General features: G+C 50.9%; 1 long non-coding RNA gene across 1 annotated transcript; it reads right to left on the reverse strand.

Moving 5' to 3' along the window:
• Positions 1-10,673: 10,673 nt before the first annotated feature.
• On the reverse strand, positions 10,674-25,123 carry LOC123637771. The gene is made up of 4 exons (XR_006735060.1): positions 24,269-25,123; positions 23,783-23,876; positions 17,361-17,567; positions 10,674-10,979 (listed from the first exon to the last, which is right to left on the reverse strand). It is a non-coding gene; the product is annotated as an uncharacterized LOC123637771 (long non-coding RNA).
• Between the last annotated feature and the right edge of the window lie 374 nt (positions 25,124-25,497).

A 25,497-nucleotide genomic window follows, 5' to 3' on the forward strand; every position in this document is an offset into this window, starting at 1 on the left:
CACCAGATGTGTGCAGGGGCCCAGCTGGTCCTCCACCAACTTCGTGTGGACCTTTCTCTTATTGAGGTGGAATTCACTTAACATACCATTAACTCTTTAAAAACATACAATTCAGTGGTATTTGGTGCATTCATAATATTGTGCAACTGTCACGACTATCTAGTTCCAAGACATTTTTATCACCTCAAGAGGAAACTCCATCCCCATCAGCAGTCACTCCCCACTCCCCCTCCCCCAGCCCCTGGCAGCCACCAATCTGCTTCTTTTCTCTGTGGACTTGCCTGTTCTGGGCATTTCATATAAATGGAGTCATACAGTGGCCTTTGGCATCTGGCTTCTCTTACTGGGCATCATGTTTGCAAGGTTAATCCATATTGTAGCAGGTGTCAGTGCTTCATTCCTTTTTATGCCTGAATAATATTGCATTGTATGGACAGAGCACATTTGTTTATCCATTCATCTGTTGATGGCTGTCTCCACCCTTTTTGTGTAGATCTTTAAAAGGTACCTCTCCCTCTGGGCAGATGCAGGCTGTGGGAAGGGGAACAGATGACATCAACTCTTGCTCTACCTTCCATCCTGTACTCTTGTGCAGTAAGCAACCTGCACAACTGTTCTTGGCAATCCTGCCTGTGTTCCCCATCTCCTTAGCAGTTCAGAAGGTGTGGGCCCCTGTGAAGACCAAGTAACCGGAGGCTGGACCTCTATATCCAGGCATTCAGACAGCCAATCCCCAACCTCTGTGCCTGGCTCACCACTGGGGAAAAATCTGCCATGGAAGTGGACTGTTCTAGGTGACACCCCAATCCCCTCCTTCCTGCTGCCTCTGGCAGTGCCTCCCTTGCTCCTCGAGACTGGGGGGCCCCTCCCTTTCCCCAGCCCCTCACCCCATCTTCCCTCTGCACATGTCTCCCCCCAGCCTGGAGTCCCACACTTGCCTGCTTCTCACAGCCCTCCTCTCCCTCTCTCTCCAGCTCAGTGGCTATTTTTATTTTTCCTTCTTATTAAATTTCCAACTTCTGCAAACACCATGGCCCCTGCCTCGCCGCCCCCCTTCCTTCAGAGCGGATTTGATTCACTTGCGTTTTATTAACAGATTAAAAAAAAAAGCCCACAGCTGCCACCACACTGTGCCTTCTCTGCTTTCTTGGAGGTTCAGGGAAGAACAGGGCTGCAGGTTCCCTCTTGGGGTTTCAATTCCCCCTCCTCCCCACACCCTGGGAGGTCTGGACCCTTCTATCACAGCCTGAGGGGGAGGTGGGGGAAGGGGCCGGGAAGTGAGTGGTGCCTTCCTGGGTTTGGGGGAAATGTGGTGGGTGTCAGGCTGTGTGGGCCCCCCAGCCAGTGCGTGGTCCCAAGGTGGAACTGGAAATTAACAAAAATAAAAGCAATCTGTATGGAGACCCTGCCCCCGCAGACCCCGGGTGCAAAAGGCTTGGGGTGGGACAGGCAGGCTGGGAAGTAGGGGCTTAGATTTGGAGCTTCTCGCCCCAGAGCTCTGTCCTTGGCAGGTGCCACGGAAGGTGTGTGCCACCTACCCAAGCCCAGCTCTCTCAGTTTTTTCCTTCACAGGAAATTCTGTTTCTGGTGCTGCCTCCCAGAGCTGAGAGCAAATTGCTTCTTCATTCCCCCAGGGTGTTCTCCCCCCACCCCCAATTTTTGTGTGGCAGTCACCATGGCAACCAAGAACACAGGTACACTTTATTTCCCTGGGATACAAGATGGGGGGGTGATGGGGAAACCAACTAGATCATTTGGATTGAGACCTTGCTACCCTCCTCCTTCCCCCACCTCCTGATCCTCCACCCTTCCTCCACAGGAGCTGAACCAGCCTTGGACCCCAAGAGGCCAGGCTATCCAGTCTGAGTTGCCCATCTGGTTTGCCCAGCTGCATCTCCCCTCTGGGTCACACAGTTTGGGGACGGTCCTTCATTCTGGCTAAATGATGCCCTAGCTCCTGGTGGAATCCCTTTGCCCTTCTTTTTCTCCTCCCTTTAGTCCTTGTGGCATCAGGGTGGGCTGGTATGGTTGGGCAGGTTGCACACTGTACAAGGGAGCTCTGAGTGGTTTCAAGCCAAGCTCCCAGTTTCCATTTCCCCCTTGCTCCAGATTATGGACTAACCTCTCCCCTGCCTTCTGACACTGACTCTGTTTGCTATTAGGAGAGTCTATTATTTCAATAAAAATAAATGTCAGCCCTGGTCACACCTCAATGTGAAGAAAAAGGGAAGCCTTGTCAGGAATTTGGGGTTTTAAACAACACAACCATAGTTCCCTTGGGAGCCTAGAGAGCAAACATGGACGGGAGGAACTTCTAGAGGGCCCAGAGCTAGGATCAAGGACCATAGAATGCCTTGGGGTACCCAGGGAGGGCCAGGGAGTGATTATCAAAAGTCTCAAAGCCTTCATGGGGGGCTGGGAAAGGTTGCTAAATGGACCCAATTCTGCCCCCACCACTATACCCTTTGCCTCTAGCTATGTCTGCTCTTCCCAGTGGGAGGTGGAGTCTATTTCCACACCTCTTGAGTCTGGGCTGATCTAGTGATCGCCAAAGGATTGCAGAGGAAGTGAAGGGCAGCTCCGAATCTAGACCTCAAGAGGGGCTGCGTGTTTCTGCTCAACATCTGAAACCCTTGGTGAGGGGACCAGCCCTGCTGGGGGGATGAAGGAGAGTCTTATTATCCCAGCCAAGGGCGTCCTAGACTAGCCTACACCCAGCAGAGCCCCAAACATGCACGAGAGACCAGCCTGGGAAAACAGCGTGCGCCTCGTGGACCCACAGCTGACCACAGACATGCGGATGAGCCCACCCAAGACCAGAAAAGCTGCCCTGCTGACCCCCAGACTGCAGATCCACAATTAACACCGATTGTCCCAAGCCACTGGCTTTGGGGGTCGCTTGTTACGCAGCATAGTGGGCAATAGGTAACTGACAAGGAAGTGGACAGGCACAGGTGTGCCCCTGCCTGGAACCCTCTTCCTGCAGATTTCTCTGCAGATCCCGCCCTGTCCTGCTTCAAGTCTGTGCTCACGTGCCTGCTGCTCTGAGAGGCCCCCGCCAGCTCAGACAGGCATGTCTCTCACCAGCCTGCTGCTGTTCCCACCGGGAGCCATGTGATGTCAAGCGTAGACACTGAGGTTGACCCAGGCTCAAACCAGGACAGAAGGGCCCTCCACAAAAATATTTTTCATCCACTTTTCCTCAGATGATGTTCCCATCCATGGCTGATGGAATCCTAGATCCACGATTTCATTATGAGTTGCAAAAATAATGCATTCCCACTTCATCGTGGCAATTTCCCATGTATACATCTGTCTTCTCCAACAATCTGGAAACCCCTTGACAGCAGGGGCAGAGCCACAGGGTACCAAGGAAGCCTTTGTGGAAAGAATTTGAATTCAGGAGATGGAGTCTGTTGCGGGGGAAATAAAACAAACAAGTATTTGTTGTTTAGGGCAAAGAAACATGGCACCATTTCCCTGTTTCTGGGATCAAAGATCGCCCAAGTCCAATCTCCTCTGGACTCCAGGCTTGGCCAAGGGTCCAGGGGACACAGCCTGGTCCCCGACCCATCAACGCCAATGGACTTGGGATCGATGGAGACTTTGGGAAGAAGAAAGATCGCCCGTCTATAGGTATCAACACTGCTTTCCTTTTTAAACATTTTTTTTTTAATATTTTAAACCTCTCCACAATTCAAATGTTTCTCTTATTATCTTCTGCCGAGGGAAAAAAATTAATAACACAGCGCAATATAAAATACTAAATTAAAGGCATTTTGGAACCAGCAATTATTTCATAAGCTTCTCTTTTATTGCTGCGCTAATGTGCCTAATTGCTATCTTAATGAGGACATTAATTTCTGGCTAATGTGATGTTATTATAGAAATTGCAGTCAATCTCTTAAAAAGGGGAAAGTGCTAGAAAGCTGTCCCACGAGGCAGGGGCTCTGGTCACCCTGGGGCTGAGGGGCAAAGGGGAGGGGAGGAGATGGCGCTGGTACTCAGGCCAGGAGTGGGGGATGACAGAACTGCCAGGGGCCAGGGGAGGAGGCAGGAGTTGTGCTGGGAGCCCACAGCCTAGGGAGACCCTGGTCAGACAGCCAGCTGTTGCCACGCCTGGGGACCCAGGAGATGAAACTGTGAATAGAGGAAATTGTTATAGCAACAGTAAAACTCAGCAAAAACATGGGGGGAGTGGTGGCTCACGCCTGTCATCCCAGCATTTTTGAGAGGCTGAGGCAGGAGGATCACTTGAGGCCAGGAGTTCGAGGCTGCAGTGAGCTATGATAGCGCCACGGCTCTCCAGCCTGGGTAGCAGAGTGAGACACAGTTTCCAAAAAATTTAAAAAAAAAAAGATAAATATTTCTGTGCGGGTAAGGCAGCAGTAAAAATAAATAAAATAAAATAAATAATAAAATGGACTATCAGTGGCAGGGCACTGTTGGAGCATTTTTCTATCCAAATCTTCACAGTAATCCTATAAAACTGATAGTATCTTTAGTCCTATTTTATAGATGGGGAAACAGAGGCACAGAGAGGTTAAGTAACTTACCCAAGGTCACACAGCTAGTATATGGTGGAGGTGGGGTTTGAACCCAACCTGTCTGGCTTAACCAGTGAGCTATGCTGCCTATCAGCTAGCACCCTGACACCATCAATAATAATAATATCAGTGCTAAGCGCAGTGGCTCATGCCTGTAATCCCATCACTTTGGGAGGCCAAGGTGGGAGGATCACATGAGGCCAGGAGTTCAAGAACAGCCTGGGCAACATAGTGAGACCCCATCTCTAAAAATATGAAAAAAACTAGCCAGATGTGGTGGTGCACACCTGTAGTCCCAGCTACTCAGAAGGCTGAGGCAGGAGGATCCCTTGAGCTCAGGAGTTTGAAGTTACAGTGAGCTATAATGGGGCCACTGCACTCCAGCCTGGGTGATAGAGTGAGACCTTGTCTCTAAAAACAAAAAAAAATAGTAATATCAAACATAATCTGTCACAGGATTAGCAAAAATAATGATAATATCAAACAATTATTGAGGGTTTATTGTGGGCTGGCTCTGAGCTGGGCCTTTTGTAAACATCATCTCAGGGTGGGTGTGTCTTGGAAGAAGAGGGCCAGATAAAGCCACACGTGAGCACTCCCTGATACAGTACAGGGACAAACCAAGGCTCAAGGCTGGGGGCTGGGGTGCACCTCCCTCCCTGCACAGGAACAGGAAATCTATTGTAGGGGGAGAGACCTCAGGGTCAAGAGAGGAAATTTCCTTTGCCCACTCCAGCCTGGGTGACAGAGTGAGACCCTGTCTCAAGGAAAAAAAGAAAGAAAGAAAAAAGAATTAGGGCCAGGCATGGTGGCTCATGCCTGTCATCCTAGCACTCTGGGAGGCCTAGGTGAGAGAATCACTTGAGGCCAGGAGTTCAAGACCAGCCTGAGCAAGATTGAGACCTTGTCTCTACTAAAAATGGAAAAATTAGCTGGGCATGGTGGCACTCACCTGGGGTCCCAGCTACTTGGGAGGCTGAGGTAGGAGGATCCCTTGAGCCCAGGAGTTGGAGGCTGCAGTGAGCTATGATAACACCACTACACTCTTGCCCAGGCAAGAAAGCAAGATTCTGTCTCCAAAAAGAAAAGAAAGAGAGAGAGAATTATAATAGTGTACTAGTCAGAATAAGGACATTCCAGCGGCTGTAACAAGCAATCCCCAAATCTGGTGGCTTAACACATTAAAGATGTCTTTCTCATTCGCATCGCAGGTGGTTCTGCTACACCTGGAAACCCAGGCTCCCTCTACATTGTGACTTTGCCTTCTTCCAGTGCCTCAGAGCCCTCCGCAAGATGTTCTCTGACAGCCAGCCGATGACAAAGGGACAGAGAGAGAGAGAGGGAGAGAGAGATTGAGAAAAGGGGTGGGCGGGAGGTTTTGGCAGCCTCCCTTCCACTCACATTCAACAGAAGCAGATCACGATGACGTTCAGGAAGTGGGTTTGGGGTCAAAGCAGCCCAAGTGTCCCCTGAAGTTTCATCACCTCCCCTCCATCTTCTCAACCACACCGCCTTGGCAAGCACTCAGCAGGTGAGGCCAGACGGATGCAGCTGGTAAAAAATACAAGGACCCACTTTGTAATTCAGGCAGTTTATTACTTAAGTAAACAGTGGAAGGACAAGAAGCCAAAAGTGCCAGTTCCCTGTGGTCCTTGTTCCACACTCCCTGCCCCCCGTGGGAAAAAAAAAAGGGATCATAATGAAAGAAAAGGGACCCTATGACTACGGTACGGGTGGGTTCCAGAATGCAGCTGCGCGAGCCTTTTCCAGCGTGGTTTCTGTGGTTGCCTGCACATAGGCTATTTTCCTTTATTTATACAGCAGACTTGCTTGGTTTTAAAGTTAATCCAATTCACCCACAAAAGGAAAGTTCTCTCATGGCCATGAATGGAAAACCACCATGAGTGGCCACAAATAAAAATCACTACAAGCAGGGTGTGGTGGCGCATGCCTGTCCTCCCAAGGACTTGGGGAGGCTGAGATGGGAGGATGGCTTGAAGCCAGGAGTTCGAGATCAGCCTGAGCAAGAGTGAGACACCATCTCTACCAAAAATAGAAAAAATTAGCTAGACGTGGTGGCGCATGCCTGTAGTCCCAGCTACTTGGGAGGCTGAGGCAGGAGGATTGTGTGAGCTCAGGAGTTTGCGGTTGCTGTGAGCTATGATGACACCACTGCACTCTAGCCTGGGTGACAAAGTGAGGCTTTGTCAAAAAAAAAAAAAACATTGAAAAAGGTAGATGAGGAAGCATCAGAGGGGCGTGAAAGTCATGCTGGCTAGTGCCTGAGGCTTGCTTTATTTGAGCAATTGGAGGGATTAATGTCAGAGTATGGTGAAGGGAGTCACTTCCTCAGTAGTGATTCTGTGGCATTGAATGCCAAGGTCAGGTCAGGTACCACCAAGGGGGAGAGCGGGTGCTCCAGCTCACCCAGCCGGCCAGGGGAGGAGCTGATTCCAGATCTTACCCTTCCTTTCTGTTGTTTAAACCCTCTCTGCTGCCTCCAATGGAAAACACACCAGGAGAAGGCTGTGGGATGGGACAGAAAGTGTCCTGGACACCAGAAACCCTGAGCAGTCATTCCCGTCCCTGAGCCTCAGTTTTCTCATCTGTATAGTGGGGGCAAGGGGTGGATGCAGACTAGAGAGACATTGGAAGGTTCTACTGTATTAGGCAGGGTCCTCCAGGGAAACAGAGTCAACAGGAAATGGGGGGGAGAGGGAGGGGGGAGGGAGAGAGATTGATTTTAAAGAATTGGCTCATGCAGCTGTGAAGCCTTGGTAAATCCAAAATCTGCAGGGCAGGACAGCAGCCTGGAGACTCAAGGAGGAGCTTCAGTTTGAATCCCAAGGCAGCACAATTCCTCTGTGCTGAGGGGAGGCCGGTCTTTGCATTCTCAAGGCCTTCAACTGATTGGACGAGGCTCACTCACCATATGGAGCATCATCCGTTTTCCTCAAAGTCTACCGATTTCAATGTTAATTTCATCCAAAAAAAAAAAAAAACAACAAACCTTCATGGTAACATCTAGAATAATATTTGACCAACTAACTGTGTGGGCACTGTGGCCCCGTCAAGTTGAAACACCAAATAATTTATCACATCTGCTCAGACCCAAACTCTGTTCTTGTTTTTTTTTCAAACAGGGTCTTGCTCTGTTGCCCAGGCTGGAGTGCACTGGCATCATCATAGCTCCCTGCAGCCTTGGACTCCTGGGCTCAAGTGATCCTCCTGCCTCAGCCTCCGCAGTAGCTGGGACTACAGGCATGCACCACCACATCGGGCTAATTTTTTCTATTTTTTTGTAGAGACGGGGTCTCACTCTTGCTCAGGCTGGTCTTGAACTCCTGGCCTCAAGCGATCCTCCCACCTCGGCGACCCATAGTGCTAGGATTAGAGGTATGAGCCACTGTGCCTGACCCCAAACTGTTTATTACAGTACAGCTGCTGATGTTGGTGCTATGTTCATGTCCCCTTTGTTTGATCTCAGGTCCCCATACACCCTGCGTCTCTCTGAGGGAGGAGAGGAAATTTGCAGGAAATGCCAAGAGCTGACACTCTCAGGAGTGACTGTGCTCAACAAGAGACAGAATTTGGGAGGATAAATACCCCAACTCCCTCACTTACGGTTGGGACGACTCTACGGCGAGTGCTCTCTGCCGGCCCCCAGAGGTCCCCAGCAGAAGCAACTCCATTTGCCTGCTCAAACCTCCCACCGGTGTTTCCAGAAACCACGTTGCAGAATAAACTTCCTGCACCTAAACCCCTACCTATCTCACGGTATGCTTTGGGGGAACAGAGCCTAAGATCTGTGGGATTCTCTCTTTAACCTCGTTCTCACTTTATAGCAACAAAGTATGAGAAGGCGGGAATTAGTAGAATTTCTTAGAAAAGCAATACAGGCTCATGATCAAAGGCAAAGAATTCGAACCCTGTTGATGGGGTAGTACATTGAGGTGAGTCTACTCTCAGCTCCTCCCTCCCCCTGATATAGCCGTGCTAAGAGCTGCCTGGGGTATCTACCCAAGACATCTTCTATTCACACACCAGCATCTATATGAATAGCTTCTCTTTTACTTGCACAAATAGGGATCGTTGCAGACACACCATTCCATGATTGCTTTTTTCCAGTTAATTATAGACCGTGGACACCCTCCCCAAATCAACACATCCAGACCTGCCTCATTCTGCTTAATGACTCCAGAGTATTGGAAGATGTGCCTTAAGAGAAAAAAAGGGATACGTCTGGAATGTTCCGCCTGCCAGTCCCGGATCTGGGCTAATGGGGTGGGAGCTCACACTCCAATTCCTGCTGCATCTCTTCTGGCTGTTGTGTGTCTTGGGAAACAATATGGATTCTAGCCTCTGGTCTGCTGCATTTGAGCAGCAGGGTGGTTAGTGTGGGGGTCTTGGGCTTCTGCTCCCCCCATTAGCAGTCCATGAAAAAAAAAAGCCAAACCAAACCCCAGTGCCAGGGGCACGGACTGGGAGCCGCCCTGGGGCTCTCTGTATTGGCTTTTCCTGCACTTGCCCAGAGAGAACAGGCACCCCCCCTCCCCACAACAATCTAGGAACATGCCCCGGGTCAAATCTATTTCTACTCTGAGTGGTCACGTGCTTCAGAGGGTGGGCCCTGATTAGTCCAAACCCATCTGGTGTTCCAACACCCTTCCTGGTCACTGGCTTAGGCTTGGGTTGGCCTGCACCCGCTACCTGTTTTTGTAAATAAAGTTTTATTTACAGTGCTCATTGTGCGCATTTCATATGTGGCAGCTTTTACTCACTCTACAAGGGCATTGTTGAATTCAGAAGAAGATAGACCTGTCTGCCCTACCAGATTGCAACTTATGATTTTTCTTTTTCTTTTAATATTTCTGTCTTTATATCCTTTATTTTATAAGCTTTTTCTTTTTTTTAATAGAGACAGGGTCTCGCTACATTGCCCAGGCTGGTCTCAAAACTCTTGGCCTCAAGCAACCTTCCTGCCTCAGCCTCCCAGAGTGCTGGGACTACAGGCGTGAGCCACTGCGCCCAGATTGACTTGTGATTTTTGAGCTTTATAATGGTGTGAAAGTGATACACATTCAGTAGAAACTGTAGTACAAGCGCCCATACGACCACTCTGTTTTTCACTTTCAGTATGGTATTCAATAACTTACAGCAGATATTCAACACTTTATTACAAAACAGGCCTTGTGTTAGACGATTTTGCCCAATGGCAGCATTCTGAGCATGTTTAAGGTAGGCGAGGCTAAGCTATGATGTTCAGTAAGGTGGTTGTATAAAGTGCATTTTCGAATTATATTTTCAACTTACCTTGAGTTTATCAGGATGTAGCAAGTTAAGGTATATCTGTAGTTGCAACACAGACTGGCTAGGCTGCGAAGCTGAAAAACACCATCCGGTCCTTTACAGGAGTCTGCAGAGCCCTAGGCTAGTGTGTGCCAACAGCATATGCCACCAACGCTCTCTGGGGATTTTCTCCTGTCCCTTACGTGGTGCAGGTCAGAAGTGCCCCTAGGAACAGCCCTCAGAGTATCATGGATGATAACTGGAGGACAAATACCGCAGCTCCCTCTCCACCTAGCTGGGACATCTCTGAGGTGTGTGTCCTATGCAGTCCCCACGCAAACCCCAGCAAGATTGAACTCCAGTTGCCTTAGCAGTAACTGCGCATTTATAACTCACACAGGCTGTTCTCCCCTTCCTGTCCCATATTCCTCCTCCCCTACCAGTGGTTGCTAGTTTGTTAGGGCTGCCATAGCGAAATACCACAAAACAACAGAAATTTATTTTCCCACAGTTCTGGAGACTGGGATGTCCAAGATCAAAGGGTCAGCTGATTCAGTTCCTGGTGAGGGTTCTTTTCCTGACATGCAGACAGCTGCCTTCTCACTGCATCCTCACGTGGGCTTTCCAAAGTGCACATGGAGGGTGGGGAGGATTAGAGAGAGAGAGAGAGAGAGAGACAAGGGGATGGGGAGAGAGAGAGAGAGAGGGAGCACAAGCTCTCTGTTTTTTCTTCTTACAAGGACACTAATCGTATTCGGTAAGGGCCCCACCCTTATGACCTCATTTAACCTTAATTACTTCCTAAAGACCCCATCTCTAAAGACAGCCATACTAGGGGTTAGAGCTTCAACAGATGCATTTTGGGAAGACACAATTCAGTTCATAGCAACCTCCCAGATAAACTGCTTGCACTCATAGCCTTACCCTTGGGTCTACTTCTGGGGGACCCCAAATGAAGATAGCACATGACAGATTACTAAACATAAGTACCAGGAAACAGTTCCTTCCTCTTGAAAAGAGGCTTGTTTAGGAAATGGTTTCTTCTTCCTCTGGAATCTGTTGTTTCTGCATATGATGGCTGGAGTCTTGGATGCTATCTTGGGACTATGAGGAGAGCCACAGCCTTAGGACAAAGCTGAGATGCTGGCAAGACAGAAAGAACCCGGTTAATGGTATCATGGGACCACCGAATTAAACAACTCTAGAGCTTCCCTAACCCTAAACTTATTGTTCTATGAAATAGTGACTATTATTGTTAAAGTTAGCTTGAATAGGGGCTTTCTTTTTCCTTTCTGATAGAGGGTAAGACCTGAGTGGAAGGACAGATGATTGGTCCAATGGAGTAAACATGATAAAAACATGCTCTCTAATTCACCACAGTCCCCACCACTCCCTATTGTGTCCCAACACCATGACCAGGAGTCAGTTGCCATTTTATCCTATTGCTCACAGTGTTTACTGCTTTTGTTATGAAAGAGCAATACTCATACTCATCTCTATTAAAAAGGGGGAAATGGGCTGGGTGTAGTGACTTGCTCCTATAATCCTAGCACTTTGGGAGGCCAAGGCAGATGGATTGCTGGAGGCCAGGAATTTGAGAGCAGCCTGGGCAACATAGCAAGACCCCATCTCTACAAAAAAATAAAACTTAGCCAGGTGTGGTGTTGTGTGCCCATAGTCCCAGCTACTTGGGAGGCTGAGGCAGGAGGATCCCTTGAGCCCAGGAGTTGGAGGCTGCAGTGAGCTAGGATGACACCACTGCACTCCAACCTGGGCAACAGAGCAAGACCCTGTCTCAAAAAAGGGAGGAGGGATTAAAGAAACCAAAGAGGACTATGTCTTTCACATCTCTGATATGCTTTGCCTTTCGTCTTTCCTACCCAGTGGCCTCTGTACAAGTTTGAGATTGTCACCCCGATGTAGCATCAGGGCAGAGACCTGGGTCACAGTGGTTTATGTGCCAGCTCAGAAGTTCAGATATTTTCCTCCAGGCTGCAAGGAGCTATTGAAAAAATTGTGTTCAATTATTTAGCTAATAGTTTGTAGCAGAAGCTGTGGACGCCCAATTCCTATCCCTCCGGCCTCGCCATTTCAGCAGGCTCTCGTTGATGTCCGACTGTCGCTGTCTGTAGCAGCTCTTGGCCCAAGGGCTTCCTCCAAAGCTGTTGAAGGCTGCTGTGCCGTGATCAAAGTAGGCTGGAAGGACGGGGATGACTCTGCCTTCCCCGAAACGTCTCTTAGCCTAGCAGAATCCGCGGACAAACAGACCACCTCCCTCACCTCCTGGCAGTGTCCTGTGCTGCCTCCTGGAAGTCCCCAGCAGCCTCCAGTTCCAGTTGCCTGCAGTGGTGACTTGATTTGTAACACACCACCACCTGCCTTGCCTGGTCTGCCTCCCTTCTCTGCCCGACTACCGGTGTTTCCTGGGGTCACCTCGTAAATAAACCACTTGCCCTTGAATTCTTGCCTCAGTTTCTGCTTCTGGGGAACCCTGACTGCAACCTAGATCTTAGGCATCTATCTGCTCCATGCTGGCAACGAGGAAAACCCAGTTTCTGCTCGTGCACACTCTAGCAGTAGAGGAGAAAAACCACAAATAAAGAAACCAATGATATGTATATAATTTTACGTGGCTCTCTGAGAAGAAAAATAAAATAGAGCATGGTGGTTTTTAAATATGGCCAAAATCACTGAGAGTAGTTTTTAAGTGTTCTCACTGCAAAAAAATAAGTACCGACATAATGTGTATGTATGTTAATTAGCTTAATTTAGCCATTTCCCAATGCATACACATTTCAAAACATCATATTGGACATGATTAACATATACAATTTTTATTTGCCAATTAAAAATCAGTTGAGGAAGGCTGAGGTGGGAGGATCGCTTGAGGCCAGGAGTTCTAGACTAGCCTGAGCAAGAGTAAGACCCCATCTCTACAAAAAATAGAAAAATTAGCTGGGCATGGTGGCGTGCACCTGTAGTCCCAGCCACTGGGGAGGCTGAGGCAGGAGGATCGCTTGAGCCCAAGAGTTTGAGGCTACGGTGAGCCATGATGACGCCACTGCACTCCAGCCTGGGTGACACAGTGAGACCCTGTCTCTAAATAAATAGGAGTTGGGACTGTGGGAGAGAGGGAGGTCAGCTTTGCACACGTTGGGGGTGGAGGGTCAATTTTTAGGACTGTCTGCCTGTGACCGGGTGTCCTCTCCCAGGGAACTTGCTCAGACTGGCAGACGCCCCATGGCTCTTATCTGATGTGTGTCCAGTTTGTTCCTACCAAGACAGCCACTGTCTAGGAGAGCCCTGGGCAGGAGGAGAGTTAGGTTCTGGTGTGTTGGTCAGGTGGGACACAGAGGAGGCCACTCAGCAAAACTCAGGAAATAGCACAAGCAGTTTCTTACTTACAGATCCCAGAGAGGGGCGGGCAGCATGTCTCTCAGCGCCAGAGGGAAGGGGGAGCCATCTGGGGCACCCACCCACAACTAGGGGATCGGGAACAAGAGAGCGAGATGGGGGGGTTGGTGGGCTGAAGCCTCAGGGTTAGGGTTAGGGTTAGGGCATTACCGAGCCAGTTTCCCACAAGGAGTTCTGATTGGTGGGTTTAGAGGAAGCAGGTGTGACTGGGGGGGGGGGTGCGGGGGGGCAGTCACTCTGGGACTCAGCGGTGGTCGCTGCAGCATATCTGTGCCATCCATGGGGAAGCGTGGGGGTCAGTGGGGGGACTCAAGTAGGTTGTATGTAGCTGTCCCATAGAGCGGCGGTCGGTGTCACCACCGCTGAGCCCTGCTTCTGGGATAAGAAAATCCAATTGATATTTAAAATGTGTGCCGAGGCAACTTAAAATTATAGATTTTTTTTTTTTTGAAACAGAGTCTCACTCTGTCGCCTGGGCTAGACTGCTGTGGAGTGAGCCTAGCTCACAGCAACCTCAACCTCCTGGGCTCAAGAGATCCTCCTGCCTCAACCTCCTCAATAGCTGGGACTACAGGCCACCCACTCCTGGCTAATTTTTTTTTTGGTAGAGATGGGGTCTCCCTGGGCTGCCCAGGCTGCTCTTGAACTCCTGGACTCAAGCGATCCTTCCACCTCGGCCTCCCCTAGTATTCATTTATATTTAACAAACACTTGCATATTAATATATCACCTTCCGGGTGCCAGGCATTGTCTTAAGAGCTGTACACTCTGAAATCTTCACAATGACCTAGAAAACGGGCAGTTTCTTAGACCACTGCGGTCTCCGGGATCGTCCCTCTCCCTGCCTGGGGCCCAGCTCCGTGTCCACCCGCCCTGCAGGTCACCCCCATCCATCTGGGGCCCAGCGCCCCAGCCCTCCCGCCGCCTCTGCCTGGCAAATTGATTCTTAGTCTGCAGCCCTGGGCAGCGCCGCTGCGAAGGCAGGTGGAAATCTTTGCTTCCGCGCCACCCGGGGCGCAGCCGTCTGCTGGGAGCCCGTCACCCCGGTTTCTCACAGTCCTGGGTCTGCAGCCCCCGCCAAGCCTGGTTCCACTTCTGGCCTGGTCCCCCACACACCTTCTGCACCCCAGGGGCTTTGGAAGAGAATATGACAAAAAGAAAGCCCCCCCCCCACCCCCGGCAAGGAACTTGGAAGGCTGGCACGAGCCTGTAGTCCCAACCACTCAGGAGGTTGAGGTGGGAGAATCAGTTGAGCCCAGGAGTTCAAGGTCAGCCTGGGCAACATAGCGAGACCCCATCTGTTGGGGGCAGGGAGAAACAAAGAAAAAAAGTCCCCCACAGACCAGAGCTTTTCTGGGGACAGGGAAGACAGTAATGGATTGCATTATGGTTCCCATCTGAGGCCCATTTTCCCAGAGGTTGTCATTTGGGGTGATTCTGCCCGCCCCCCCAGGGGCAATTCGGCCATGTCTGAATTCTTGTTTGGTTGTCAGACTCAAAGGGAGGGTTGCTATCGGCATCTGGTGAGTAGAGACCAGAGACACTGCTCAACACCCTACCATGCACACAGCACAGCCCCACCAGAGAATGATCTGGTTCCAAATGTCAATAGCTTGGAGGCTGAGAAACCCTGCCCTAGGCTCTGCCTCCCACCCTCGGGATGGGGGAGCAGCCGGGGTGGGGGGAGGAGGATGCCAGGACATCGGAAACATTTTCAAACTCCTCCAGGGGATTTTCTTGTGCAGCAAGGCTTGGAAACCGCTGGTGCTGAGGGTCAGAGGGTTTTCCAGTCCCTTCCTGGCTGCATGATCCTGTCCCCTCATCCCACGGTACTGGGTGTCAGTGGATGGAGGGGTGGAAGGATAACAACGGTGGAAACAGGCTCAGCCTGGCAGCCCCACACCCTCTGCCCATCCCTGGCCCCTGCAATGACAGGATGGCAGTGACCTCCTTCGGGCGTGCAGAGGACTCACGGGGTGGAGCGGCGGTGAGGCCCAGGGCACGCCTGCCTTCTGAGCAAACGGGTCAACCTGTCCCCGGGACACACACATGCTCACTCATGCATTTTCTCAAACACTTGCACACACACTCACGCAGTCATACAGCCGCCCTCACACATGGTCCCACAGTCGTGCACACTCACACCCACCCTCACACACACGCTCACAGCCTCACACACCGCCACGTGCATGCACACACGCGCACATTCACACATTCACACTCGAAGACACCCTCACACCTGCAGGCACATGCTGTCACACTCACACAGCCTGACAGTGTCACATGCACTCACACATTCTCACATGCATGGGTCCGCACACACACACTCTGCAAACACCAGCGGCTTCACCCCTCACCCTGCCCACCCTCCCCTCTGCAAGCCGCCCTAAGACTCTGTAAATGTCACTGGCTGCTGCTGCTCTGGCCTGGGGAGGAGGGGGGACCTGGGGCGGGAGGGGAGCTGAAGACGCCCTATCTCTCTGCTTCAGGACTGGGCCCATTTAGAGAGGGGACCATCCTTCCGAAACCAGAACACCCCTCAATGCCAGCACCCCGTGGGGCTCTGGGGCAAGGCAGAGTGGGGAGACCCTCCTGGACGACAGACCAACTCCAGGCCTGGAGTGACGAGGGTGACTGAGATCCTTTGTGTATTGTTCATTCATTGATTCATTTTGCATATTCCATCCAGCACCTTCCGTGTGCCCCCTCTGTCCTGGGCACTGCGGGCACTGCAGCAACCAAGATAAAAGTCCCCGGCTGGGCGTGGTGGCTCACGCCTGTCATCCTAGCACTTTGGGAGGCCGAGGTGAGGGGATCACTTGAGGCCAGGAGTTTGAGACCAGCCTAAGCAAGAGCAAGACATTGTCTCTACAAAAAAACAAAGAAAGAAAGAAAGAAAGAAAGAAAGAAAGAAAGAAAGAAAAAGAGATAAAAAGGAAGAAAGAAAGAAAGAAAAAGAAAATAAAAATTAGCTGGGTGTGGTGGTGCACACCTGTAGTCCCAGTTACTCGGGAGGCTGAGGCAGGAGGATCACTTGATCCCAGGAGTTCGAGGCTGCAGTGAGCTGTGATGACATCACTGCACTGTCACTAGCCTGGGTGACAGAACAAGACCTTGTCTCAAAAAAAAAAAAAAATCCCCGTCCACGTGGGGCTGGCATCCTCCGGTGGAGAGATGGACACTAAAGGAGCATGTATGTGTGTGCATGTGTGCACATGTGTGCGTGCGTGTGTGCACGTGTGTGCGTGTGTGCATGTGTGTGCATGTGTGCGCGTGTGTGCATGCGTGTGCATGTGTGCATGTGTGCGTGTGTGCACATGTGTGCATGTGTGCACGTGTGTGGATGTGTGCGTGCATGTGTGCACGTGTGCATGTGTATGCGTGTGTGCATGTGTCTGTGTGCACGTATGTGTGAGCATGTGCGTGTATGTGCATGTGTGCATGTGTGTGCATGTGTGTGCCTCTGTGTGCATGTGTGCATGTATGTGTGTGTGCATGCATGTGTGCATGTGCATGTGTGCATGTGCGTGCATGTGTGCGTGTGTGCACATGTGTGTGCATGCATGCATGCGTGCGTGTGTGTGTGTGTGTGTGTGTGTGTGTGTGTGTGTGTGTGTGTGTGTAAAGCCTCAATAAGGGATATAAAGGAAAAAAAGCCGTTAGGGAGTGTGGTGGAGGGAAGGCCTGACCCTGAGGCCCAAACTTAAGAGAGGAGATGCGGGGAAAGGGCTGCAGGCGGGGGGAACAGCAATGGCTGAGAAGCAGGAGTTCCGCAGGCAGCAGAGAAGCCAGGGTGTCTGCGACAGGGGAGTGACAGGGAGAAACGTGGGCAAGGGGGTGCCAAGGAGAGGGTGCCACTGGGGGGGGGGAGGCCTGGGGACGCCAGTGAGGGGCCAGGATTTAATTCCAAGTGAGCTGGTCCCTGGGAGGGCTTTAGAGGCAGGAGCCGACATGGCGTATGGGCGTCCTGGGGCTGCCTTAACAAGCGACCACAGGTGGGCGGCTTAAAACAACAGGAATTTCTTCTCTCCCAGGTCTGGAGGCCAGAAGTCCAAAACCAAGGTGGACTACGGACGTGCTCCCTCCAAAGGCTCTAGGGGGGATCCTCACCTGCCGCTTCTGGGGTCCTGTGGCTCCAGGCGTTTGTTGACTTGTGGCCACATCATTCCAATCTCTGCTTCTGTCTCCCCCGTGTCTCTGTGTCCAAATCTTCCTCTCCGTTCTTTCACAAAGTTGTTGGATTCAGAGCACATTCCTCTAGGGATTCCATCTTGAGAGCCTTAACTGATGACATCTGTGACAGCCTTAACTGTGACCCTGTTTCCAAGTAAGACCACATTTTGAGATTTCCAGGGGATATGAATTTTGGTAGGCCTCTATTATTCAAGCCACTACATTTGGTTTTGAAATAGTGGGGTCTGGGCCGGGCGCAGTGGCTCAGTAATCCCAGAGCTTTAGGAGGCTGAGGCAGGAGGATAGCTTGAGGCCAGGAGTTTTGGAGACCAGCCTGGGCAACATAGTGAGACCCTGTCTCTGCAAAAAAGAACAGAAAACAATTAGCTGGGTGTGGCGACACGCACCTGTAGTCTCAGCTATCGGGGAGGCTGAGGCAGGAGGATCACTTGAGCCCCGGAGCTTGAGGCTACAGTGAGCTATGATCGTGCCACTGCACTCCAGCCTGGGTGACAGAGTGAGACCCTATCTCTTAAAAAAAAACGTGTAGTGGGGTCTGTTGGCCTCTCAGGCTGGGGGCACCCCAGGGAGCTCCCTCTCTGACAATCTCATTCATTGCCCTCTGCCTCCAACCTGGCCTCCCCACCACTGGGGTCCCACATCCAGCCGCATCCAATCTGGTAGGATCCGCCCCTCTGTTCCACCCTCGAGTGAGTGGCACTGCTGCCTGAACCCCCCGCTGACGAGGACCGTGGGCAATTCAATCCCATTCCGCACCCCAGAGACCCGTCTGAAAAAGAGCTAATTATCTCCCGCCCCCAGAGCCGGTCCGGCGGGGCCTGGGTGCCCGTGTCCTCCGCCGGCAGCACGTGCACAAACACATGGCTCCCTATATATTTTTAATTCCGCAGCCATACTTTGATTAGAGAGCTGATGTGTACGACCTCAGGGACCTCATTATTTTTCTAACTCAAATAAATATGGCGTTCAGAAAGCAGGGAGGGGTGGAGGGGAGGGGAGTTGGAGGAAAAGACGCAGGAAACTCCATCTATAAAAAGAATTCAGGCCTTAATGAGCTTTTAAAACTTGCCAACCTCCCCCCACCCCCTGACACCGATCTATAAACAGAAGAAGCCCTGGCTGCCGGCTTGGGCTGTGGGATCTGAGTGGGGACGGGGAGGGGCAGTGAAGGCTCAGCAGGGGAGGGGGCTCGCCCTGCCAAGGTGGCTGGGTGTCTATAAGATTTGAGGGGGTGGGGGAGTGCTCCCAGCCGCTGGGATGATGACAGTGGTCTCAGTCCCATCTTAAGGAATCCTCAGCAATTTTAAATCCAGGTTGACTTGGGGCATGTTGGTCCGAGAAAGATCTAGAATTTCCCGATCCCCTAGACCAGGGGTCCCCAACCTATGGTGAGTCGTATAATTATTTCATTTTATATTACCATGTAATAATAATAGAAATAATGTACACAATACATGGAATGTGCTTGAATCATCCCAAAACTATCCACCACCCACCCCGCCCTAGTCCATGGAAAAATTGTCTTCTGTGAAAACAGTCCCTGGTGCCAAAAAGGTTGGGGACTACTGGACCCACTCGGGTTGGTGTGAGGAGGAACCTTGTCTCATACTTGAGTGTCTGTAAATTTTTCCCTGGAGACTCCCCCCAGGAGAGGCTGGGGTGAGCAGATGGGGAAACTGAGGCAGGGCAAGACAGGCTGGACCACAGGGTGCACACTTGGTGCCCTCCCCAGACACTTGGAGTCCACTACAACCCACCTCCCCGCCGGGGCAGACAAGCCTGGGCTAGGCGGTGCTGCCCCCCTAGGCCTCCACCTGCCTAAGGACCCCCCTCCGTGGCCCTGGGGTTGAGGTGGAGGTGAGAGTAGGCGGTGACCATGGAGCTTCCGAAAGGGCAGAGTGACCTTCCAGTCACTGCCCATGTGGATCTTTCCAACAGGAGCAAAGAGGCTCCCAGGAGCAGGCAGCAAAGCCAATTTCAAGTGAAAGATGAGTTAAGTGGGCAGAAATGAGCTCGGGGCTGAGAAATTTCTGTGTGACAAAAATTCCAGGCAGCAGGGCAGACCCAGGGCAGCTGGGCAGGGGCCTGGGGAAGGACTCAGGGGGCTAGGAGAGAAAGGAAAGGATTTAAAAAAAAAGATTCAGGGCACCTGAAGAAAGTTGGGGTACTCAAGTGGTGGGGATGGGGGGAGGGGCAGGGGCAGGAAGATACTAGGAGCTGCAAGATGGACAGAGAGGGGTTGTCCTTGCCCCTCGGTCTGACATGGCAGCCCCTGCCTCTTGCCTCCCCTCCTCCACCCTGCTGTAGTTTTCTTTGTGACATTTCCTTGTCACCCTCTGACATGATGTTTGTCATCTGCCTCCCCCTACCATGCTGGCCCCTTGCCTGCCTGAGGGCAGAGAGTTTTGTCTGTCTGCTTGAAAGGTGGGCAGGAAGATGTCAGCTGGGAGGGAGCTTCCAGGTGGGTGTAATGAATGGTGTCCTGGTAGACCAGCTGCAGGGAGGGGACCCAATTTATAGTGTTTGCCAAGTCCCATGGTGTAAATTCTCCCATCCTGGCCAATTTCGAGCCGTCAATGTGATGTCATTGAGTGGGTGAGGGGGTCTTGAGGGGGTAAGGGGTCGTGTGATGGGGTGTCAAGATGGGTGTGAGCAGTAATGTGCTGGTAAACCAGCTGCAGGGAGGGGACCCAATTTGTAGCGTTTGCCAATTCCTGGGGTGTAAGTTCTCCCAACGTGGTCAATTTCAAGCTGTGAATGTGACATCATTGAACCCAAATTAGGAAGGGATGTGCAAAATTGGCCCTTACAAGACACTTTTGGCCAGCTCCAGTGTAACCCTGGGTGTGATCTCCTGGCCTGGAGTTGGCCCTTTTTTCTTTTTTTGAGACAGGATTGCACTCTGTCACCCGCCTGGGCTAGAGTGCAGCGGTATCATCATAGCTCACTGCAGCCTCGAACTCCTGGGCTCAAGCGATCCTCCCGCCTCAGCCTCCTGATTAGCTGGGACTACAGATATGCACCACCATGCCCGGCTAATTTTTCTTTATTTTTAGTAGAGATGGGGTCTCACTCTTGCTCAGGCTGGTCTCAAACTCCTGGCCTCTAAGCGATCCTCCCACCTCCGCCTCCCAGAATGCTAGGATTACAGGCGTGAGCCACCACGCCCGGCCCCTTTTTCCAGTTTTGGATCACGATGCAGGGGAGGGAAGAAGGAGGGTGGAGCAGACTGTGCCCTCTCCCGGGCACGCTCTTCTCTCAGATAATAACTGAGCCGTCTGCTCTGAGTGGACCCCATGGCTGCTGGGAAACAAGACTTTGCCCAGGTGGCTGTGTAGGGACCCGTGCCCTGAGCAGCCAGCAGCCTATGAGCTCCCTGCAGTGGCCCCCTGAGAATATGTAATTACTTCCATATCCCCATTGTATGACTGAGGACGCCAAGGCTCAGGGAGGAGAAACACTTGCCCAAAGGCACAACGTCAGCGTGGAAGAGACAGGCTGTTGAGTTCAAGTCCACGTGCCTGACCACTGGGCTTCACTCCTGCCCAACTGGGTTCTCCTCCCAGCACATGGTTCATACCTTTCACCGCCTTTTTTTCTCTTTTTTCCAGATTTTTAAAATTGATATTGTTGGGGCTCAGAAAACAGTACCCCAAGGTAAGGGCCTCGAAGCAAAAGTTTTTCTCTGACCTTCCCCCATCCCCCTGCCTCTCCCTCATGCCCGTTCTCCCCGGAGGCTAGCCATGGAAACTAGAATCTCTACTCCCCAAGGCTGTGTGTAAAAGCCAGAACCTCTTTTCCTGAAAGCCAGCCGTGAAACCTAAAATTATTCTGCGTAAAACCCAACTGTAAATAAATCATCTGACACCTTGGTTGACTATAGGTCATCAGATCCTCATTCCAGAGAGGGTCCAGCCCCACCCCCGGAAGGAAGGAATCCGCGCTCAGAGAGGCAAAGAGGACTCCAGACAGATAGGCCTGGCTGGGTTTTCCCACCCGGGCTACTAGCATTAGCTCTTACCCTTTTGGTCCAGGCAGATTTCTACATGGCTGTCCACACTTTGTTGAACCTAAGCATAAAAATGGATAATTTTGGCCGGGCTTGGTGGCTCGGGCCTGTAATCCCGGCACTTTGGGAGGCCGAGGCGGGTGGATTGTTTGAGCTCAGGAGTTCGAGACCAGCCTAAGTAAGAGCAAGACCCTGTCTCTACTAAAAAAATAGAAAGAAATTAGCTGGACAACTAACAATATATAGAAAAAATTAGCCAGGCGTGGTGGCGCATGCCTGTAGTCCCAGCTACTTGGGAGGCTGAGGCAGGAGGATTGCTTGAGCCCAAGAGTTTGAGGTTGCTGTGAGCTAGGCTGACGCCACGGCACTCTAGCCTGGGCAACAGAGTGAGACTCTGTCTCAAAAAAAAAAAAAAAGGATAATTTCAGCTAGTGTGGTGGCTTGCGCCTGTAATTCCAGCACTTTGGGAGGCTGAGGTGGGAGGATCACTTGAGGCCAGTAGTTCAAGACCAATCTGAGCAAGAGCAAGACCCTGTCTCTACCAAAAATAGAAAAGTTTTCCAAATGAGCTAGGTGTCGTGGAGCGCACCTATAATCACAGCTACTTGGGAGGCTGAGGCAGAAGGGTTGCTTGAGCTCAGGAGTTCGAGGCTGCAGTGAGCTAGGATTGTGCCACTGCACTCCAGCCTGGGCAATAGAGCAAGACCCTATCTCTAAATATATATATATATATATATATTTTTTTTTTTTTAAGGACAATTTTCTCTGTATCTTGGGATCTTCATTCTGAAGGCTTTCCTGTATACACATTAAATAAATTTGTATGCCTTTCTCCAATGAATCAATCTATCTCATGTCAGTGATTTTTTTTTTTTTTTTTTTGAGACAGAGTGTCACTTTGTTGCCCTGGCTAGAGTGAGTGCCGCGGCATCAGCCTAGCTCACAGCAACCTCAAACTCCTGGGCTTAAGCGATCCTACTGCCTCAGCCTCCCGAGTAGCTGGGACTACAGGCATGCGCCACCATGCCCGGCTAATTTTTTTTCTATATATTTTTTTAGTTGTCCAGATAATTTCTTTCTATTTTTTTTTAGTAGAGACGGGGTCTCACTCTTGCTGGTCTCGAACTCCTGACCTCGAGCGATCCACCTGCCTTGGACTCCCAGAGTGCTAGGATTACAGGCCTGAGCCACCACACCTGGCCCATGTCAGGGATTTTTTAGCGAACCTTTAGGGAGATAAGAGACTTGGTCCCTACAATACATAATAGATGTTCATATTTTTGGGGTACATGCAATATTTTGATACACTCATATGTATAGAGATCAAATCAAGGTAATCAGATATCCATCACATTAAATATTTATCTTGTCTTTATGCTAGGAACATTTCAATTATTATCTCTTAGCTATTTTGAAATGTATAATAGATTATTGTCAACTATAATCTCAACCCTATATATCTGTCAAACACTAGGCCTTGTGTGCTAAAGAGCAGTGTGAGCACACAGCCCTGTTGTCTGAGCACGGCCAAGTCACTTCCTCTCCCTGAGCCTCGGTTTTCCCTTCTATAAAATGGGTATATATTAGTGGCTACCTCTGACATGGTCTTGTGAGGCTTCCCAGAGGGGATATTTGGCTCCTGTGTTTCCTGTTTCTTAACCTGGGCACCACTGACATTCGGGGCTGGGCCATTCTTAATTGTGGGGTCCTGTCTTGTGCTTTGGGGGGATGCTTAGCAGGATCCCAAGTTGTAACAATCCCAAACAATCCACCTTTGACCTTCCAGCAGGGTCCCCATTGGCTGAACCCAACTGAAACCAGTGAGGATTCTTGTTTTAGAGACAAGGTCTAGGCTGGAGTGCAGTGGCATCATCATAGCTCACTGCAGCCTCAAACTCCTGGCCTCAAGCCATCCTCCCACCTTGGCCTCCCAAAGTGCTGGGATTACAGGCATGAGCCACTGGGCCCAGGCCATTGATAGGTTCTTTCGTGTCAGCCTCCTAGGCATGGAACAGGGTGAAATAAGATGAGGGGTGGACCATGTCCCCTCTGCCTGCACAGACGTCTGACTTCCATCCTTGTCTGAAGGCTGTCCCCATCAGCCCCTGCCCTCTCTCGCCTGTGTCATTCACGAGTATTTCCCTCAGTGAATCTCTTGCACTTCCAACTCCGCCTTGGCATCTGCTTCTCAGGGGACCCACAAAAGTGATGCAAGGGGCATATTGTAGTCGGCTTGGGCTGTGTATTTGTGAAGGTTCGCCAGAGAAACAGAACCAACGGGATATATATAGATAGAGAGAAGGAGATTTATTACGAGGGATTGGCTCACGTAATGACGGAGGCTGAGAAGTCCCACAGTCTGCTGTCTGCAAGCTGGAGTCCTGGGAAAGCTGGTGGTGTGACTCCAGTCCAAACCCAAGGGCCTGAGAACCAGGGAAGCAAATGTAAGACCCAAGTCCAAGTCCAAAGGCTTGAGAAACAACATCCCCAATGTCTGAGGGCAGACGTTGGATGTCCCAGCTCAAGTGAGAAGAAATTCAACCTTCCTCTGCCTTTTGGTTCCATCTGGGCCCTCAATGAGTTGGATGCTGACTGCCCCCACCGGGGAGGGTGGGGCTCCTTCACTCGCTCTGCTAATGCCAACGCTAATCTCTTCCAGAAACACCATCAACAGACACACCCAGAAACAATCTTTTACCAGCTCTCTGAGCATCTCTTAGCCCAGTCAAGTTAACACATAGAATGAAACATCCCAGGCTGCCATAGGAAAATATTGTAGACTGGGTGGCTTAAACAACAGAAATTTATTTCTCACAGTTCTAGAGGCTGGAAGTGCAAACTCGAGGTGCCGTCAGGGTTGACTCCTGGGGAGGGCTCTCTTCCTGGCTTGCAGACAGCCGCCTTCTTGCTGCGTCTTCACGTGGCCTTTCCTCCGTGTGTGGGAGAAAAGAGAGAGATCTCAGGTGCCTCTTCTTCTTCTTATAAGGACACCTGTCCTATTGCATTGGGCACCACCCTGATGACCTAATCTAACTTTAATTACCTCCTTAAAGGCCCTATGTCCAAATATAGTCACACTGGGGGTGAGGGCTTTAACACATGACTTGGGGAGGGGCATAATTCAGTCCATAATAGGAAGAATGGAAAACCATCCAGCACACATCTAGTCTGTGAGCTCCCCGGGTACGTATGGTACTGGGCATGCTGACCCTTCATGAACATGGGCTGGGTCCCCCCCATTAACGTGTAGATCAAGTGCAGGAGGCCAGAGTCGGGCATGCCAGGCCCTACGCAGTGGCTGATACACCTATGGACGGGGTATGGCAGAACAGCTGTGAGAAGCCCCTCAAAAGTGTGATTCATGCAGGACGGTGTCCCCAGAGCTGATGTCACTGCCCCAACATGGGTTCCCAGACCCCCTGGCCATCAAGGCTGTCTATGGGCAGCTGGACAAGGAACAAGGAGGCCCCAGCGGGTGGGACTCCAGCCCAGTTCTCAGTCCAGTCTCAGCAGACATGGGTGAGCGCTTTCTGGTTCTATATTATATTAATATTTGGTCAGGAGGGTGATTTCTTGTCCCTGAAAAATTCCTGAGATGCTAGGACCATCTCAACACCATAGAGATTTGCAGGAGGGAGGGAAGGGGCAGAAATAACACACGTACAGCTCAGCTCAGATGGGAGGGAGACAACCAGGAGGCCAACCCACAAAGTCTGACTGCAGAACCTGGAGCTGAGAACCAAGCCCCACACCCTGGGACACAGGAGAGCACGGTAGGTGTATCTTTAAGTCCAGTGAGGCCTCCTGTGTGCCTGGCAGTGTTCTAAGACTGGGGAGGGAGCAGTAAGGAAAATAGACAAGGTCCCCTGCCCTCACAAAGTGGACATTCCAGGGAGAGAGGTAGCGGTGAATTTGTTAAATAAAATAAGGGAAAAATAGGTGAAAAAGGAAAATACAGGTGTTGAGGGGAATTGGAAGTGCTGGGCGTGGGGGCTGCAATTTTAATCGGGTGGCCAAGGGAGGCCTGGGCTACACCCTCCAACA

This window comes from Lemur catta, chromosome 1, assembly GCF_020740605.2.
Source record: "Lemur catta isolate mLemCat1 chromosome 1, mLemCat1.pri, whole genome shotgun sequence".
NCBI lineage: Eukaryota > Metazoa > Chordata > Mammalia > Primates > Lemuridae > Lemur > Lemur catta.